Below are 16,574 nucleotides of genomic sequence, written 5' to 3' on the forward strand. Positions count from 1 at the left end.
AGTATCTAAATATCTTCTTAGTGGTTCTTATGTGGTCCCCAGACGTCTTTTTCCTGATTCAGCAGGAAATATATATGACTATATGTATGTGTATATATACATATATGTATGTATGTGTAAGTAAAGAAATCCTACATTGACTGATGGCTGTTTACTCCTAGAACATGCAGAATGCTGTAATATTTTTCACATACAAAAATACACCTTCGTAGCATGAATATTTTACATCCAGATCGTATGCAGAATACATCAGTGTTGTTACATCTTTCTGAAATATATCAGCAAACTGACTTGCTAACTTTCTTAGTGATCCAACTGCTAGATGGCCATCAGTTATAATGTAAACATGAGGAAACAATAGTAAAATTTGTTAACAGTAGCAGAATTCAATTCCCAAGTCTCGTATCATTTATCTCTGCGTTTTATGAAGGTCCTACTAATGAGTTCTTTGTGTAATTAATCATGTTGACATAATTCAAGGTAGATGACTTAAATCTCGGTTGTGAAGAGTTAATGAACTCTTGGTGAGCTTACTGGAACTTCAGTGAATTTAATGGAGAATTGAACACACTGTGGAGCTCCCTTCTGACTATGCTGTGGGACCTGATCTTGAGTTTGTTAAATATTTAACAGAAATAATTTGAGTGTACTTCTGTGTTTACTGCTAAATGATTTTTCATATTGCTGCTGTACAAGGTATTAATTATTGTCTTAAGATTATTGGAAATAGATGTACATGAACATAAACTATTCTGTCACAGATGATTTATCCTAAATATGAAAATGGTGTTTTAATTAATTGAGAAATAGTGACATGTTCCTAGCGGTTCAAGAATATGATAACATTTGTAAAATCTAAACTATACAAATGTTCTAAAATGAACAATTGCAAGGAAGTCAGAAGTGACAATTTAAAGATCCTGAAAACATACAGAAATCCAGATTTTGTCCACTTTAATCAGGGAATATGATTACTGTAATTAGGTTCTACACAAAGTTCTTTGTGGAATCTGGGGACTAGCTTGATATTAACCTAGTTTGGAGAAGAGGAGACTGAAAGACATCTTCATTGCTCTCTGCAGTGGAGAAGCAGAGGGAGGTGCCAGGGTCTGCTCCTGCTCAGCAATGGTAGAACATGAGGGAATAGTACAAAGCAGCACCAGAGGAGGCTCAGACTAGACATTAGGAAAAATTGCTATCATAAGGGTGGTCAAACACTGGAACAAGCTTCCTGGAGAGGAGTTTGATGCCCCACAACAGACACTGTTCAAGAGGACAATGAGAGGATAATACTCTGAGTAATATGCTTTTTGGTAAGCATTAAAGGTTGGGCGGTTGAGCTAGATAATCTTTGAAGGTCCTTGCTGAATGAATATTTCTATCCTATCTTAGTAATAACAAAAGCTAAAACTGCATGAAGTGCCAGCCTTATAAATGTATATACCTCTCTTCTGCTGCATGATGACACTGAAATCTGTGGAATGTCAAGAAATTGGTTTTATTGGCAAAAATGTAAAATTTACAACTGATAAAAGTCATAGACATGCACTCCATTTGTAAAAATAGCAACTCTATCACTGGAATTTTTGCAATTTGTTTTGCCTTCTTCCTTAATCACAGGAAATAAATAAATGGATTTAGAGAGTTTATCTGCAGACTATCTCTATAAGAAAGAAAGCAAAGTGTGTTTTTAAGTTCCTGAGTGTTTCAGCTGCCAGCTATGAAGCAGGATGAAACTTGTCTTACATTTTGAAAATGATGACTTTGACACTGACTAAACATTTTATTTCTTAACTTCTTCATTGGCAGTTATATCCAATTTATCAGGCAAGCTGTGAGTGTAATCTCTGTAATCATTCCCATATGTTTTTGTTCTTTCAAACACTGTCAATTAAGAGCATTTTAATCATGCTGTCTCTAGAGCCTCTCACTCAAAACATTAGTTCAACATGATACTCTTAATAGAAAATGTTCTGGTTGAAAAGACAGACTAGTGCTTAAAATATACTGAAACCTTCATTGTGTTGCAAAAGCATTTTTTGATCTTAGTGAAAAAATATTACTTACGAAAGAGATTTTGAGTTTACTTAAGAGCTACATTAGACACCACTTGGATGCAAAAAAAAAAAAAAAAAAAAAAAAGTGGAATCTCTGAGATGAATCCATGAGATTTTAATCTATAAAGATAATAATTGTCACAACTGCAATATACTTATTGATATTTCCCTGGCATTAGCAGATTCTGTGCACCTTACAAGTCAACAAACAATTTTTAAGCATGTTTCTATGAATAGTGTTGCATTGCCTTGCCTGGACCCAGCAAGGGTTTCTTCACTTAGTTGGTTGTTTTTTTTTTGGTTTGTTTGTTTGTTTGTTTGTTGGTTGGTTGGTTGGTTTGTTTTTTTGTTTGCTTTTTTTTTTTTGCATATTACCAGATGAATCTCAGAACCAAACATACCTAAAGGAGGCAGAGGTTTGGCTAGGAAATAACAAGAGAATAACACTTATGAATGCCTATTCACAACTGGAAACAGCTGTCTTCCAGCATCTTTAACTTGTATGTATCCACCCTAGCCCCAGTCTGATACATGCAGTTCTGGCAGTTTGGTTCCTGATTGCCTGCTGCCATTGTACAGCTGAGTTGTACAGCTGGCATCTCCAGCCACTTGAGCATTCTACCTCTGGATTCTTCTCCTTTTTCCCAGTAGAGTGAGGATCTTAAAGTACCCTTCTGCTGTTTTTAGACAGAGAAGTTTGTGTCCTACCCTGTTTCTAAGAAAGTGCATATTTTGTAATAAGCTCCTTGGACTTGCATTTTTGTAAAAGTTATAGCAGCACTTTAATAACGGTAACATTACCTGACAAGTGGGTTATCTTTCAACTGTGGTGATACTTAGAAATCTTTTAAAATTGATAGGATTGGTTTAAAAACACACGCAAAAGTATGAGCCATGAAATTAGATAATACATTATTAATTGAAGACACAGTAAAGGACTTAGATCATGGCCATGGAAATAAACCCCCAAATTTAATAAGTTTTGCGCTATTGCTACTTGTGCGCACTGTCCCATCATACTTGTTGTGTGCATCGTGCATGACAGCTTGGTTCTGTTGCCTCTGCTGCTTCCTCTACAAACTCTGTGCTGCAACTTCTCTTTTTTCCCCAGGCAAACAGACCCAGCTTCTACAGCTGCTCTATGCCCACCACATCCTTCAGCACCCAGATCATCTCTGAATGTCACCCCATCTCTCCTCAGCATTAACCGCTTCCTCCAATCTGATGTCACCTGTCAGCTTACATTCTGACTCACTATTCACATTGTTGAATACAGTAGTAAGTATCTGGACTGTTATCGAGACTTGACAAACACATTCCTGGAAACAGACATGCTTCAGTTGGACTTCTACTACTTTGTGGCCTACCCAGTCCAACACTCTGTAGTTTGGCTATAAGGATACTTTGAAAGGCTGGGCTGAAGACCTTAACAGATTCCAGAAAAGTAGTCAGCACTGCTATATTTGTCTACATTCCATCATAGAAGACAAGTTGGACAGGCAGGATTTATTCTTCGTAAATCCTTACTTGCTAGACAGCTTTATTTATTTATTTATTTCCCACGAGCTTGGAAATTATTTCTAGGAGGATTTGCTCTACAAACTTGGAAGGGATTTTGTGATAAGTCTGACCACTTGTAGCTCTGCAGCTCTTCCTTCTTACCTTTTTGGGAAGATGAACATATTGGAAGATAGTAGAGAATGGTGATGCCATTCATCCTACTCATAGTGCTGGATGCAGCCTAATTTATGTTGTATTTCTCCAGTTTAACTACACATACCTAAGTCTGAAAGAATGAGAGATAAGAAGGACAGGACATATCATCAGTAAATTAATATTTCAGAGTACAGAAGTGAATAAACTATCAAAAAAAAAAAAAAAAAAAAAAAAGGTGGTTGATCAATTATTAATTTCCTGAACTCCTAAAAGAAAAATTACTTTCATGGACAATATGCAGTGATCAAACTTTGGCAGTTAGGCTAAATACCATAGAAAGGGAGTGGTCTTTTTCCTTTTCTTGTACACGTCCCTGAATTGGATGTAAGAAAGATTTGTTTGTTTGTTTGCTTTTAAAATGTGAGTGGTGAGGTTCTGGGAGAGAAGTTGTGAATGTTGCATCACTGGAAGGGGGCATCAAAGTCAGGTTGGACAACACTGTTGTCGGTTCTGCTAGTGAAAGATGCCCCAGATTAAGGTAGGGGGATTAGAATTAGATGATCTTTAGGGGTCCCTTCTAGGGGTCCCAAGCTATTCAGTCATTCTTACATAATTGTTTCAGTCTTGATTAGGATCTTGGCATTGTGATAGGGAGCCACTCTTCCGTAGTTTTGATTTAATAGTAGGAAGAATTGGAAAAGTAAACCAATAATGACAGTTATTCTAAGAATATGTAGAAAAAGAACTGGCAGATTTCACTCTGTAAAAAGCTTCTTTCATTTTGGAAGTTAGAAGATCAAAAGCAAAATACTTTAGTAAGGCTTTTTACAGGAAATAAGGCTTTATATGATGCATCTTTCCAAAACACCTTTTGTGAACAGATGGGTAGCAATCGATTATGTTTACAATTGGGGCACTAAAGAAAATGTTGTCATTTTTTCCCCTGCTAGCCATTTATCTATTTAATTCTTTGACAGCACAGAGGAAATCTAAGTAAATGTTCTGTTTTAATTAAAATGAAAGTAAATTTATTAGTCAGAAAAATTCTATGTTCTGTTTATGCTTGGGGAAAAAAGTAAACATATGTGTCTGCTTCATTGTTTGCCACCATTTAGCATGAGGTTATTTCTCATTGCTTATTTGGCCTACAGAACAAAACATGCTAGTGAAACTTTTCATTTTTATCAGTTCTAGCAAATTGTAGTGAGCTGTAAATACAATAAGAGCACATCCTGAGAAGCATTCTAGGAGGGTTTTGTTGTTTATGTTTTTCTGTTTGGTTGTTGATTGTATTCTAAATAAATAACAGTCAGTGACGTTTCCTAAAATGGAGAATGTAGTTGGCTGGTAGAATTGGAGTGCTTCTTTAAGTGAAAGATGGAGAATAATAATCAGTCTCTTTCTTGAACACTGTTTCTTGAACGTTACTTCAACTGTCTGGTTGTCTGACTAGAATATAAGGCAGAGGAGCTTCTACTTCAGAGATACCATGGATATCATGGTATTTCCACTTCAGTGTCAACATCCTCATGAAAATCTCATAATTTCCCACTTGATAACAGCACATCAGAGAGAGGGACATACTAGCAGCATGTCTAGAATCTCAGAACAAGAAGTATGTATGAGTGTGCTGTGCCCATTCAGTAGCCCTTGGTAGAGGCGATTCCTCATCAGCTACAGTGCTGTAAGACTACCTCTGAAGAATATGCTTCAATTTTGTTTTGTCATTAGACACTACTAAATGAAAAGTCTGTCAGCCTCAGCTTTTAGACACTGGAAGCATCTAAGAAGTTGTTCTTTTGTTTTTCTTCCTCTTGGTTTCCTTCTCTGTCAGAAATTTGCTTGTATTTATTCTTTTTCCTGCTATAATCAGAAACTAGGTTAATCTAGTTAATGGAAGCACTGGGATTAGATACTAATTGACTCTACAACCCTATACTAAATACGGTTGTCCCAAAAGCTGTGATGATTTGGCAGTGAAGATCTTTGCATAAGAGCTCAGTGATTTTCAAAATCCAGCTCTGGTCCTATAGTAGAGCTCAATCTAATCACAAAGTAAAGTTACTACAGACATTGTGCAAGTTTGTCTCCTTGAAGCAAAGAAGGCCAAGAGCACCCTGAATTGGTTTAGAAAGAGCATCATCAGCAGGTCAAGGGAAGTCATCCATTGCTTCTGTCCTGGTGAAATTCTTTTGGAGTGATGAGTCCACTTCTGAGTTCCCCAATAAAGTGAAATGTGATCATACTGGAGCAGGTCTACTGAAGGGCCATGAAGGAGATATGGGGATGAGAGTAGACACCATATCAGGTAAAGCAGATATATGGCAGATATGGTGCCATTTGGCCTGTAGAACCAAAGATTCTTGGGGAGCTTTACCAGTATGTATGAATACCTGACGGAGAGTGGAAAACGTGCACACAGACAAGGCATGAAGCAATAAGCACTAACTGTTATGTTTAAACATATGTAAAAACACTGTCAGCATGAGGTTACTCAAATACTGGAACAGGTTACTCAGCAAGGTTTTGGAATCTCCATCCTTGGTGACATTCAGAGTTGGGCTGGACATGGCTGTGAGCAGTAGTTCTTGAACTAAATGATCTCCAGAGCTTTTTCTTATCTCAGTGATTCTGTAAATGGTGTTTTACATTTTGGAGTGTTAATGATACTGTAGACCTTTATAAGAAGCATTAGTATACTGAGCAAAGGAAAATCAGACTGCATTTTCACATTTGTAAGAACTGGAGAAAAATAAATAAAGTGAGGACTCCAACATCCTATAGAATCTTCTACATTAACGAAAATGTATCTACTTTTTCCTTTACTCAGCTCAAGGGTATTTGAGCATTATGGTTTCAATGGAAAAGAATGTTCTCACTTCAACAGTAATCTCACCATCAACTTGTAACATTTTAGAATTCTCATTTTTGAAGTTCTGATTTTAGAATTCTCCATTTTATCTGTCTGCTCCGAGCCTACTGAATGTGGAGTCTAAGAGAAGAAATGTCTTTATCTCAGTAAAGATAAGAAGTATATAATATGTCCCAGAAATAGTTTGTAAGAAAATCTGTCTTCAGGCTGTCCCAGGAGATTTTGTCTATAAGTATTTACATACCTTTAAGTAAAATTTTCTTTAAAAAAACTGTTATAGCTGGGAAGGATGGTCGTAAAAGCCACCAAATAATATAATATCCATAATTTCAAATCAGACATGCTTATAATCAGTTCATGAATTATATTAAAAATAAGGCATAGAAGTTACCATTTGCAATAATCCAGAAAGAACCATAATCCGTGAGGATTTCATGTTGGCCTGTGAATGAAAAGTGATTTCTTTTTGCCTTCATTAGTTTCAAAAGACTTAAGAGTATTTTTCTTAACAGGTTTAAATTTACAGATATATTGTCTATTGCACACCCTTACATAGTTATCAGGGAGCATCCCATTTTACAGTGGTCACTGCTGTACACACTGTCACAGTTATGTTGGTTATGCTGGTTTCCTGGGAAACATTCCAATTAAGCAAGTTTGATGGTTGAATGGTGTCCGTTGTATGTACCTTAATGTGAAATTCCACGTGATGAGCAGAAAGGTCTACTGATGTCAATCATTTCAATGCCTTTTGCTGGGTCTTCTTTCTAATACTTCCCACAGTGCTATGAGGCTGAGACTTGGGGCTGAATCACTGCACTGTTCCTGATGCCCTTTATGTACCATCTGCGCTTTTCTGCATTTGGAGAGGGACTGATTAGCTCAGAATTTTATGGTAACAGGTAGCAAAATGCCAGGTATTATGTTGTTTCCTCCAAGTTCTGTCAGTATGTTTTACCTGTCATTTCATGCAATCCTAAAGGCAAATGACTGTATTATTGTAAGTTTTCTGTGACTGGCAACTGTTATTGGCATCATATATCTAGGAACAGCTGTTGTTGTTTTATTAGAAAATACTCCAGTGATGCTTAGTGTAGAAGAAGCCAAGGCAGTATCAGCAGCATTGCCATTCCCTCTGTGATTAGTATTGTTCAGCATTTGCTAACCTGTGTTAAAAAATCTAGTTTTCCTAATCATCCATTTCAATATTTCATAGGAAATGTATGGCTTAAAGAATATTTGAGACCACGGATAAATGGAATTGTTTTGGCCTCTGAATATTTGTGCACATTACCAGCCAAATTAAAAAATTAAATCATAATATACAGCAGGCATGATCTGAGATCTCTGCAGAACATAAAGATGGCTCAGTTTTGTGTTCACCCACTCAACAAAGTTAAAAATTTCTGTCCCATCATTTTATACCAGAAAATGATGTTTGGATAAAAATGAAAGTGTTGACTGCTGTAATCAATTTGGACATGATTTTTGTTAAGAAATGCAAAGACAGAAAAACAACAGTATTCTGTAATGCATTTGATTTGATTTCAAATTTAGTTTTGTTTGTAGAATTTTTATGTTTTATTACTCTTTTGCATGGAAAAATAGATTCTCTTTTACATGGAAATAGCACTGATATGGTGAGTCAATTATTGTTAGATTGTGATGCATCATCAAAAGATATACATTAATTTATACATCTTCCCTGTCAACTTTTGCTTTTATGCTCCTTAGAACTAACTGTTAATTGCAGTCATTGAGATAATTTTAGATTATCGTTTCTAGAGACTTATCATAGTAAAGCACATTCAAACTTAAGGAAATTTCTCTCTTCATGCAGTGGTACTTGTAAGAATGTCTATTAGTAGCTGTGTTTGAATCAGAAGTGTTTATTAAATAGGAAGAGAAATAGCAGTGTGAGTATCACTGTTTTCAGACATTTCACTGTGACTGATTCTTACGCACTGCAGCTGAGAACAAAAATAATGATGTAATCATTAAGAAATCAAGTAATCAAAAAGAAAAAACAACAAGCAATTACACAGCCAGTGTTAACTGATATTTGTTTTCAGGGGTGGTGCTATTCCTTTGCATGCATTATAAAGTTGATGGCACGTGCTGGGAGAATTTTTTTTTTCCTTTTTAGCCCTTTCACTATAGGAAAAAGGCAAGAAATATGTAACTGTTTTTGTAGGACTGGAAAGTTTCTGTTGGAGGTGGGTGTAACAGGGGTATTCCTGATGCCTTAGAACAAGAACATGAGAACTACTGGTATAACTGTTCTATGTGTGTGAAAGGAGGTTCTTGGCAGCAGCTGTGCTAATTTTTCTTGACTGCAGCTATTAGAGTACACGTGCTTAAGAGTTGGGCTGAACTCAGTAACATTATTGCAATATGATCTGAACATTCTTAATGTACCTACGGTACAAGAAATTTGTAATCTATACATGACCAGGATTTTTTCATTATCTGATTTATTAATGAACCAGTAAGTCTTTTTATAACTGGTTGAATGTTAGCTGAATGATCAGTTTCTAGCAGTTACCTGCAAGATGATCAATACTTGTTTAGCATATTAAGCCACCAACAAAGAGAGATTGGTTTTGCAGGCATATCCTGTAAATGATTAACTGGAGCTTCTTGTCTAACAAAGATAATTTAAACAGCAGCAAAAGATCACGGGTTTTTTTGTTTGTTTGTTTGTTTGTTTCATTTTAAATCTGTAGAAACTTGTTAGTTTGTAGTACAGCTATATGTTCTACTTCATAAATAGTTCATCTACATTTCTTTATTGCTCCAAAACAGGTAAAAATCCAGGTGCTTGAAGGTATTTATATACCCCCTTCCCTTGCTGCCCACTCACCCACCTCTTTAACTACTGCCACTGCTCTTAATCTCTTTATGCTGATGTTCTTTGCTCCTCCCTGTGAGAAATCTTGGAAATACCTAGATATGGATGTGTATGTATACATTTATTATACATGTATGTACACATACACAACAAGAAAGAAACTGTGTAGATTCTCACCTTTGAAGTGCTTTTCTGGAGCATCAAGACTTCCCTCTGCTTGTCATACTGCTTATTGCAGAAACAAATGAGTTGTGAGTTCTGCTCTCTGTATCTGGTGCATATTCATAGTTTCACATTATTTGCTGATAATTGCTGAGAAAAAGATCTACAACAAAACATTTTGTTTTCATCCTTCACCCTGGGTTGTTCCATATCAGCAGCATTTCACCAAATGGCCGTTAGGATGAAAGGTTCTGGTTTTCCCTCTCTCACTTGAGGCAGTGAGGAGGGCATTTTAGGAGGGTGTCTTGGTGTGAATTCAAATTAAATTGTATGGACTTTCACAGGGTTCCCATTTTTCCTCCAGTGTTACTAATCTAACCACTTCCCTGCCAAAGATATGTGGAAGTTGCTTCCCTCATGGTGAGGTAACACAGAAGGAGCATCTGGATGAAGGCAACCCATCCCCCAGATCACGAGATCTGAGCTGGGAGCTATGCAAAATCGAAAAGAAGTGACATGAGAGAGAACATTCTGAAGACTGTGTATTAAAGCATTGATTCATACATGCTGCAGTTGCAAGCCAGAGGATGTATAAATAGCAAATGGAAGCAATTTCTTTTTTGCTCCTTTTCGGAGCTTACCTCTCCCCATTCAAACACCTGTCCTCCTCTTGCCTTCAGTCCCAGCCCTGCTTGCAAAATTATGTTTAATGTATATAGTGCTGAGCAGCTAGGAGTGTTTTTGTTTGAAAAGTTCCCAAAATCCAGCACTGGATTTTATCCCATCTTTGATTTAAGCAAACAGTGTGCAGTCTTGTGCTTTCCATCTGATCTGGTGTAACGGTTTCTGTTCCAGTTATTTAACAGGATAGAATTGCTCTTTTCAGCTCTTCTTCTCCTGTCCCAACCATTCACACGTTGGGTGCTGACCCTTCACTCGGGACACTCCTTTCCCCTTTTGATTCAGGTGACCTTTCTCTGTGCCAGGGCTGTGGCAGCTGAGCACACCCAGAGCGCTCTTACTGCTGGCTGGAAGCAGGGCTCCACTCTGCCAGGAGGGAACGTGCCAGGGCTTTCTCTTACATGTTAATTACATTTTTAATACACTGCCTTAGCAGGTTGGATTAGCGGGGTCGGACACGTGTTTACTCCACGACTGAAAACCTCAATCAGGAGAATGCCATTAATCTTAATTCCAAATAAGGTAGGTTTGGAGTAAAGCTGTTATGCGAGCTCTAGATTTTGGACTGACTTTTGCCTCAGACAGACCGCCCTGATCCAGCCCAGCCCAAAAGGATGCAAATAATCTGACAGGGATGTGAGTGCTGAAGGGCAGGGAATCCCGACACGCGTGGGGCTGACCTGAAGGTGGATGAGAGGGAACCTCCGCTCTCCAGCAAGGCTGTAGCGAGGGTTAGAGGACGTCCCTCCCCCCGAGTCCAGCATCCAGCGAGGCCATGTGGCTCGCTGACGGACGAGGCGGCAGCCGAATGTTTAGCAGCCTGTGACGACTTTGCACAGAAATACGAGGATTTATTGCCACGCCGGGGCCGAGCCGCGCGCTCCCTCCGTGCACTCCCACCCCATCTGCCGGCCCGGCCCTCCCCGCCCTGCGTGGGCTCGGCGCTCCGGCACGAAGGGCGCTTCGCTCCGGGCAGCCGCGCCGATGCCGGGCGAAGCCGCGCGGCGCTGCGCCCCTCGTACCGGTACGTGCGGCGGGCAGGGACGGCGGTGCGGGGCGGGAGGGAGAGAGGGAGTCGGCGCACCGATGAGCCGGGCCCCGTGCTGCCGAGCGGCGGCTCCGGGGCCGCGCAACCGGGGTCGGGTGCTCCCCGAGGGCGGCGGGCGTCGCGGAAGTCCCCGCGCGTCCGGAGGGTGGGCGGCCTGCGGCGGGCACACACCGCGGCGGGGAGGGCTGAAGGAGCGTGGGGTGCGGAGGCGGCGGGCTGTGCGGCAGCGCAAAGCGTGCGGTACGATAACGCTGCCACGGCGGGGGTCCGCGACCTGCGGTGTGTCTTTGTTGAAGTTACCGCCGGTACGTACGCTTTACCCCTGTGGCGTGTTAGAATCGCGTTTCTCCGAGACGGCTGGAAGGGGACCTGGCGAAATACAGGTAGAGAGAGGCAGCCGTGCTGTGTGTGTGTGTGCGTGTGCTTGTGTCCGTAGTACCTGCTGTTCTGCCGTTTAACTTCGGGGGTGACGTGCAGATGGGATTGCATGGTGATCGCGGGCAGATTCTTTAGCTCAACTCACATCTGTGTGCCTGGCTGCTCAGAAAGCATACCATCTGAGACTGTACATGAAGAACTTGATATATAAATAACAATTTCAGGTCTTTTTTTTTTTTTTTTTTTTTTTTTTTCCACCCTATATGTGTAATATCGTGTGATAACTGAGAGCTGAAATTGCAGCAGGAAAGTCTTCTTGCAGATGTACCTCGAGCTGTTTGTTAAAGCTTAAGCTGTGACCCAACTTTACTTTGTGCAGAGGGTACTGTAAATAATGCACAGCCAGAAATGAATTAACTCTTCATCTCCTCCCAGTCCACCCCATCCTTATTAGTGAACAGAAACCACCGTGTGCCTTTTGTTCACATAGCATTTTCCCCAATTGCACTGCCAGTGGTCTGGAACTGAGTGTTTTTGCAAGCCAGGAGCTCTCTACAAGCTCAGTGTGCCTTCCATAGCATGAATCTTTGAAACCAAAGTAGTCCTGTATGTGTGTGTGTGTGTGTGTGTGCGTGTGCGAGAGTCTGTTTTGTGTAAGCAAGGAGCCAGATACTGAATGGAGAGGGTATAGAAGCCAATGAGATGTGGCAAATGTATACCCCTGCATGTTATTTGTCTGAGCTGGTCACTCTAAAGCAGTATGAGCATTTCTTATGTTTTAATGTACTTCATCATTCAAATTAGGGCTTAGGAGAAATCGAATTTCATGAGCATTGATACCCCATTAGTTTTTCATGATCAGAAGACATATGGTAGAGAACACAAAATTATGACTTACAGTTAGCACAGATGATAAAATCAGCTTTTATTTTTCATTCCAAGATACTGACCATAGCTCCTGTGTTTCCAAAGCTCTACTTCTGTACTGCAGTCAATCACAGACAGTTGTGTGACAACACTGAAGCCTTCCTTCTGCAATAGTTGTGCTCCTCCTGAATAACAGTAAATGTTTACCTTCAGGGAAAATATTTATTTGAAGTTTAGCATATGTTTGGTGTTTTGCTCAGCTTTATAGGTAAGGAGTATGATTTATGGAAGGCTTCCCTAATTAGTCCACTGCCCTTCACAGAACATTTAATTTCAGACTTTTCTGAAGAAGAGATGGTACATTATAGCTAGCTAATGCAGTGTAAGGTGTGGCTCTTTTATTAGATGTGGACCTATGGAAGCAGTGCAGTAGTTTTCTTCTTCTGTATCTAGTTAAAATTACTAGTAATCCTATGGAAGGAATTCAGTAGACAAATTTAGTTCATTTTTAGTTGAAACAGCAGGAAAGAAAAAAGAAAAGAAACTGTAACCCACTCTCTTACATGTTCCCTCTAGAAAAGGCAATGTCTCAGACATCACCCCTTCCTTTAAACAGGAGTGGATCCAGTACATAAGCATGGCTTAGGGGGCACTGTGTTGCTGACAGAACCATTTCCAGATGAGGTTCAAAATTAAATTCTGACCACTTGCCTGAACTAAGAATCCCATAAAGCTTCACCAGGACCAGAGTGCTGACCCTGCTAGTAAGATAAAACACCAGCAGAAGTTTTTGTACTTTAGCCAGTTTAATTCCCGAGACAGTTTATTTATTTCCTAAATATTGTTGTATAGTGTTTTGGCCCTGCAATGCAGAGACTTTAACTCATTGCCTTTGTTCGTGCGTGCTGTGCTAGTTGTTAGGAACCAGTTCTGGTGAACACAAGTAGTATTATAAAACAACTTGGGAAAAGTGAATTCAACATCCAAAATGCATGAGTGTGTGTGTAAGTGCCAGAGATAACAGCTGCTTTTGCACTAGTACTGGCTTCCCTGACTTCCCTATGATGTGTAACATTTACATGATACCCTTCAGAAAACAGTCTGTTTCTGAACATAATCACAAAATCATTTAAAAACAATCATTTTGTCTCATAACTCTGCTTTACTTTATTTACTGTTTTGGATAAGGACTTGGAATTTGCCAACATAAAGAAATAAACACCTTTGAAAAGTGAGTTGGTAGTTCTAAACATGATTGTGTGGAAGACTTCAGCTGAGATCTCAATCTGATAAATGCAGTTTGAAGGGTATGAAAGATTCTGTGCCATGTCTGGAAGCTCCTGTTCCAGTTAAGAAGTACAGTTTTGTTACGGCAAGTAGTGCTGAAAATTATCAATGCTATCAGATTGAATCAAACCAGCTAAATACCAGTGAGTCATCTTTTCCATGCAGATGAACATGAGCTCCTGCTCAGACAGATAACAGCTAGTTAGCTCTGGAAGATCTGCCCAAAATGCAGACCTGAGCTATATTGGCCATCCTGACCCATTGTGGCATGGCTTGCTTGTAGGCAATGTAAAATAAAGGTGGCAGCTGATATGACAGAAAGGGAGGAAACACGGAGAGGGAAAAAAAAAAATAAAAAATCAATGCAAATAGATTCTATTCATAGAGGAGACACAGTTCATCTTCTTCCGGAAGAAAGAGGTTTATATGCGAAGGTCATAAGCATAAATAATGTGGAAAACTCAAAACTGCCTATAAAGATTTATGTAATCTAGCATGTAAGTCTCAGTAATATTTGTTTGGAGATTACAATAGAAAACCTTTTCCTTGGTCAGCAGTATTCGAGTTTAAAGGGAGTATAGTCCAGTGATAAATCAGGATGTGGTCTTTGGTATCATGACTTACATGATAGGCAATCTTAGACAAGTCCCTGAAACACTCAGTAATGTATAAAATGAACAGCACTCAGTAATGTGTAAAACAAATGCTGACATGATAACTACAGAACGAACACTGTGCAGTACTGTTTTAAAGGAACACTGCAGATCCTAAAGCTGCAGTGTTAGTGTATCCATTACTCTTTAAGTCAGTTTCAATTATAAACACAGTTTTGCTTTCCATTTCCAGCAAAAGAAGTTGCATGGAATTGAAGTTCAATTCAGGAATCAGCATAGAATTTTTAAGAAGCTCCTCAAGTGGGAGCCAAAAATCATGTGTCCCTTAAGGGAGAAGGAGGGCTGACAGAATAAGTGTTATTTTTCCTCCAAAACCAGAAACAAACTGCTGATGTTAAGGTGCTTTGAGCAGTGTACCATTATTATTATTATTAGTTTGGCTCTATATGTAAGAGATAAACAATTTGGTGATGTTTGCACATCTGCAGTTCTTGTATGCTGAAAATATAATTAACAGCTTCCTGAGTTGGTTGTTTTTTACTTTTTTCTTTGTTCTTTTTTTTTTTTTTTTTTTTTAAATTAAAAGCCTAACTCTTCACTCCCCATTCTTTTGTAACCTGCTTGCTTCTTTTAAGCAAATATTCTTGCAAGGTGGCATATATTTGGGTCACAGATATATTTCCCATCCCAACTCCACTTTGCCTAAGTTTCAGTACAATTTAATTAGTGCTTACATGGGCAACTTTTAAAGGATGTTTATGCAGTATTGTATTAAAAGTACCCAAACCAGCTCACGTTCTGGTTGCATTTCTTACCTTGGTACTGTAGGGGTTGTTGAAATTTTTTGTTTTTTGTTAAGACAGCTTCATTTTAAGACCCACTGTGGTTGGTTTGGAGTTTGTAGGCTTGTGAGATAATTAAAGCAGTAAGAATAAATAAAAGGTATTGTTTTCTTCTTTTATGATGGTAGTTTAAATAATAGGGACTAGTTAGCCAGTTTTATTTCAAAACTCTAATGCTGAGCAGTTTGCAATACGAAATGGATTGTTGTTTGGGACTCACAAAAGTGGCCATAGTCTGTCATATACAGCAAATGTATCCAGTCCATGAGATTGAACACTTGGAGTAGTTTCCAAGAGAGGAGTCATGTTGTATCAGTGTAGCAGATGGGAAGCCAATGGCGGGGCCTGCTGCTCCTCAAGAAGCCTGTCAGAGGCAGAACATGTCTGCTACATCCTCAACCAGCTTCACAGGGTGCAGGGGACCTGACATTGCAGATTGTCTTTAGGTTCTGCATGATTTGTAATGGGGTCTTTTGCTTGTGTGTTTGATGCTGTGTGGTGAAGCCTGCCCTCCCTGCTGGTGATAACAAGTAGCTTGAACCAAAGTACGTATGTAGGTGTAGGGGGTATAAATACTGCCTGTCCATCATGTCTAATCCTCTTGCTGTATTCCTGTGGGAAACAAACAGTTTCCTGTTTTGTTGGCTACCTTTCTTGGCATTTCAAAGTGTACAGTACAATACAGAACTATCTCTTTATTAATAATTATTGAGACCTTACAGCCACATTTATGGATTTATACATATATGCAAAAAACCCCATATTCTTTGAGAGGATACAGAAGAATGAAAACCAGGTTGGTAATGGTTAAAAGCATATTAAAGTAACTGATCAAATTATCTACAACGAGCTATTCTTTGACCCATCTGCTTATTTTCACAGATGTAAATGTGAATTTACATAATTACATTAAATGATTTATTTTGAATAATATTCTATGATTAGATCACTTAATCTAATGACTAATATATTGTTACACAAGAGTTAGTTTTACATTTGGATTTGAATTGTGTTCAAATTGTGTTCTCCTACATTTCATACAGTGGGAGAGCTATGAATTAAAATCTTTTTGTCCATAAGATATCAAATGCCTTTTGCAATCAATAATTATGCCTTGTGTACATTAAAAAGTTTTGTTCTTTCTTTGCAAGTATAGTTTTTAGGGTAGTTGTTAAAATGAGGCTTAAGGTAACATTTGAAATTTGGGCTAGTGGTTATCTGGCTAGGATTTGGTTTCATACTCTCTGTCATGTTGTACT

General features: G+C 38.9%; 1 protein-coding gene across 13 annotated transcripts in view; it reads left to right on the forward strand.

The window, feature by feature from the left end:
- Positions 1-16,574, forward strand: part of CDH18 (cadherin 18) — a 444,808-nt gene that overhangs the window by 201,841 nt on the left and 226,393 nt on the right. For 5 of the 13 annotated variants that reach the window (XM_015854436.3, XM_085537825.1, XM_085537826.1 and 2 more), the window contains exon 1: positions 11,205-11,303. The exons of 5 other annotated variants lie outside the window; for them this stretch is intronic. The gene's annotated coding sequence lies outside the window, so the exon portion shown is untranslated. Of the gene's footprint in view, positions 1-11,204; positions 11,304-11,522; positions 11,711-16,574 lie in introns of those variants that run through there. 3 more of the 13 variants (XM_032442472.2, XM_085537827.1, XM_085537829.1) reach the window with 1 other exon arrangement.

This window comes from Coturnix japonica, chromosome 2, assembly GCF_054131305.1.
Source record: "Coturnix japonica strain WE chromosome 2, WE-NBRP24, whole genome shotgun sequence".
In the NCBI taxonomy this organism is placed as follows: domain Eukaryota; kingdom Metazoa; phylum Chordata; class Aves; order Galliformes; family Phasianidae; genus Coturnix; species Coturnix japonica.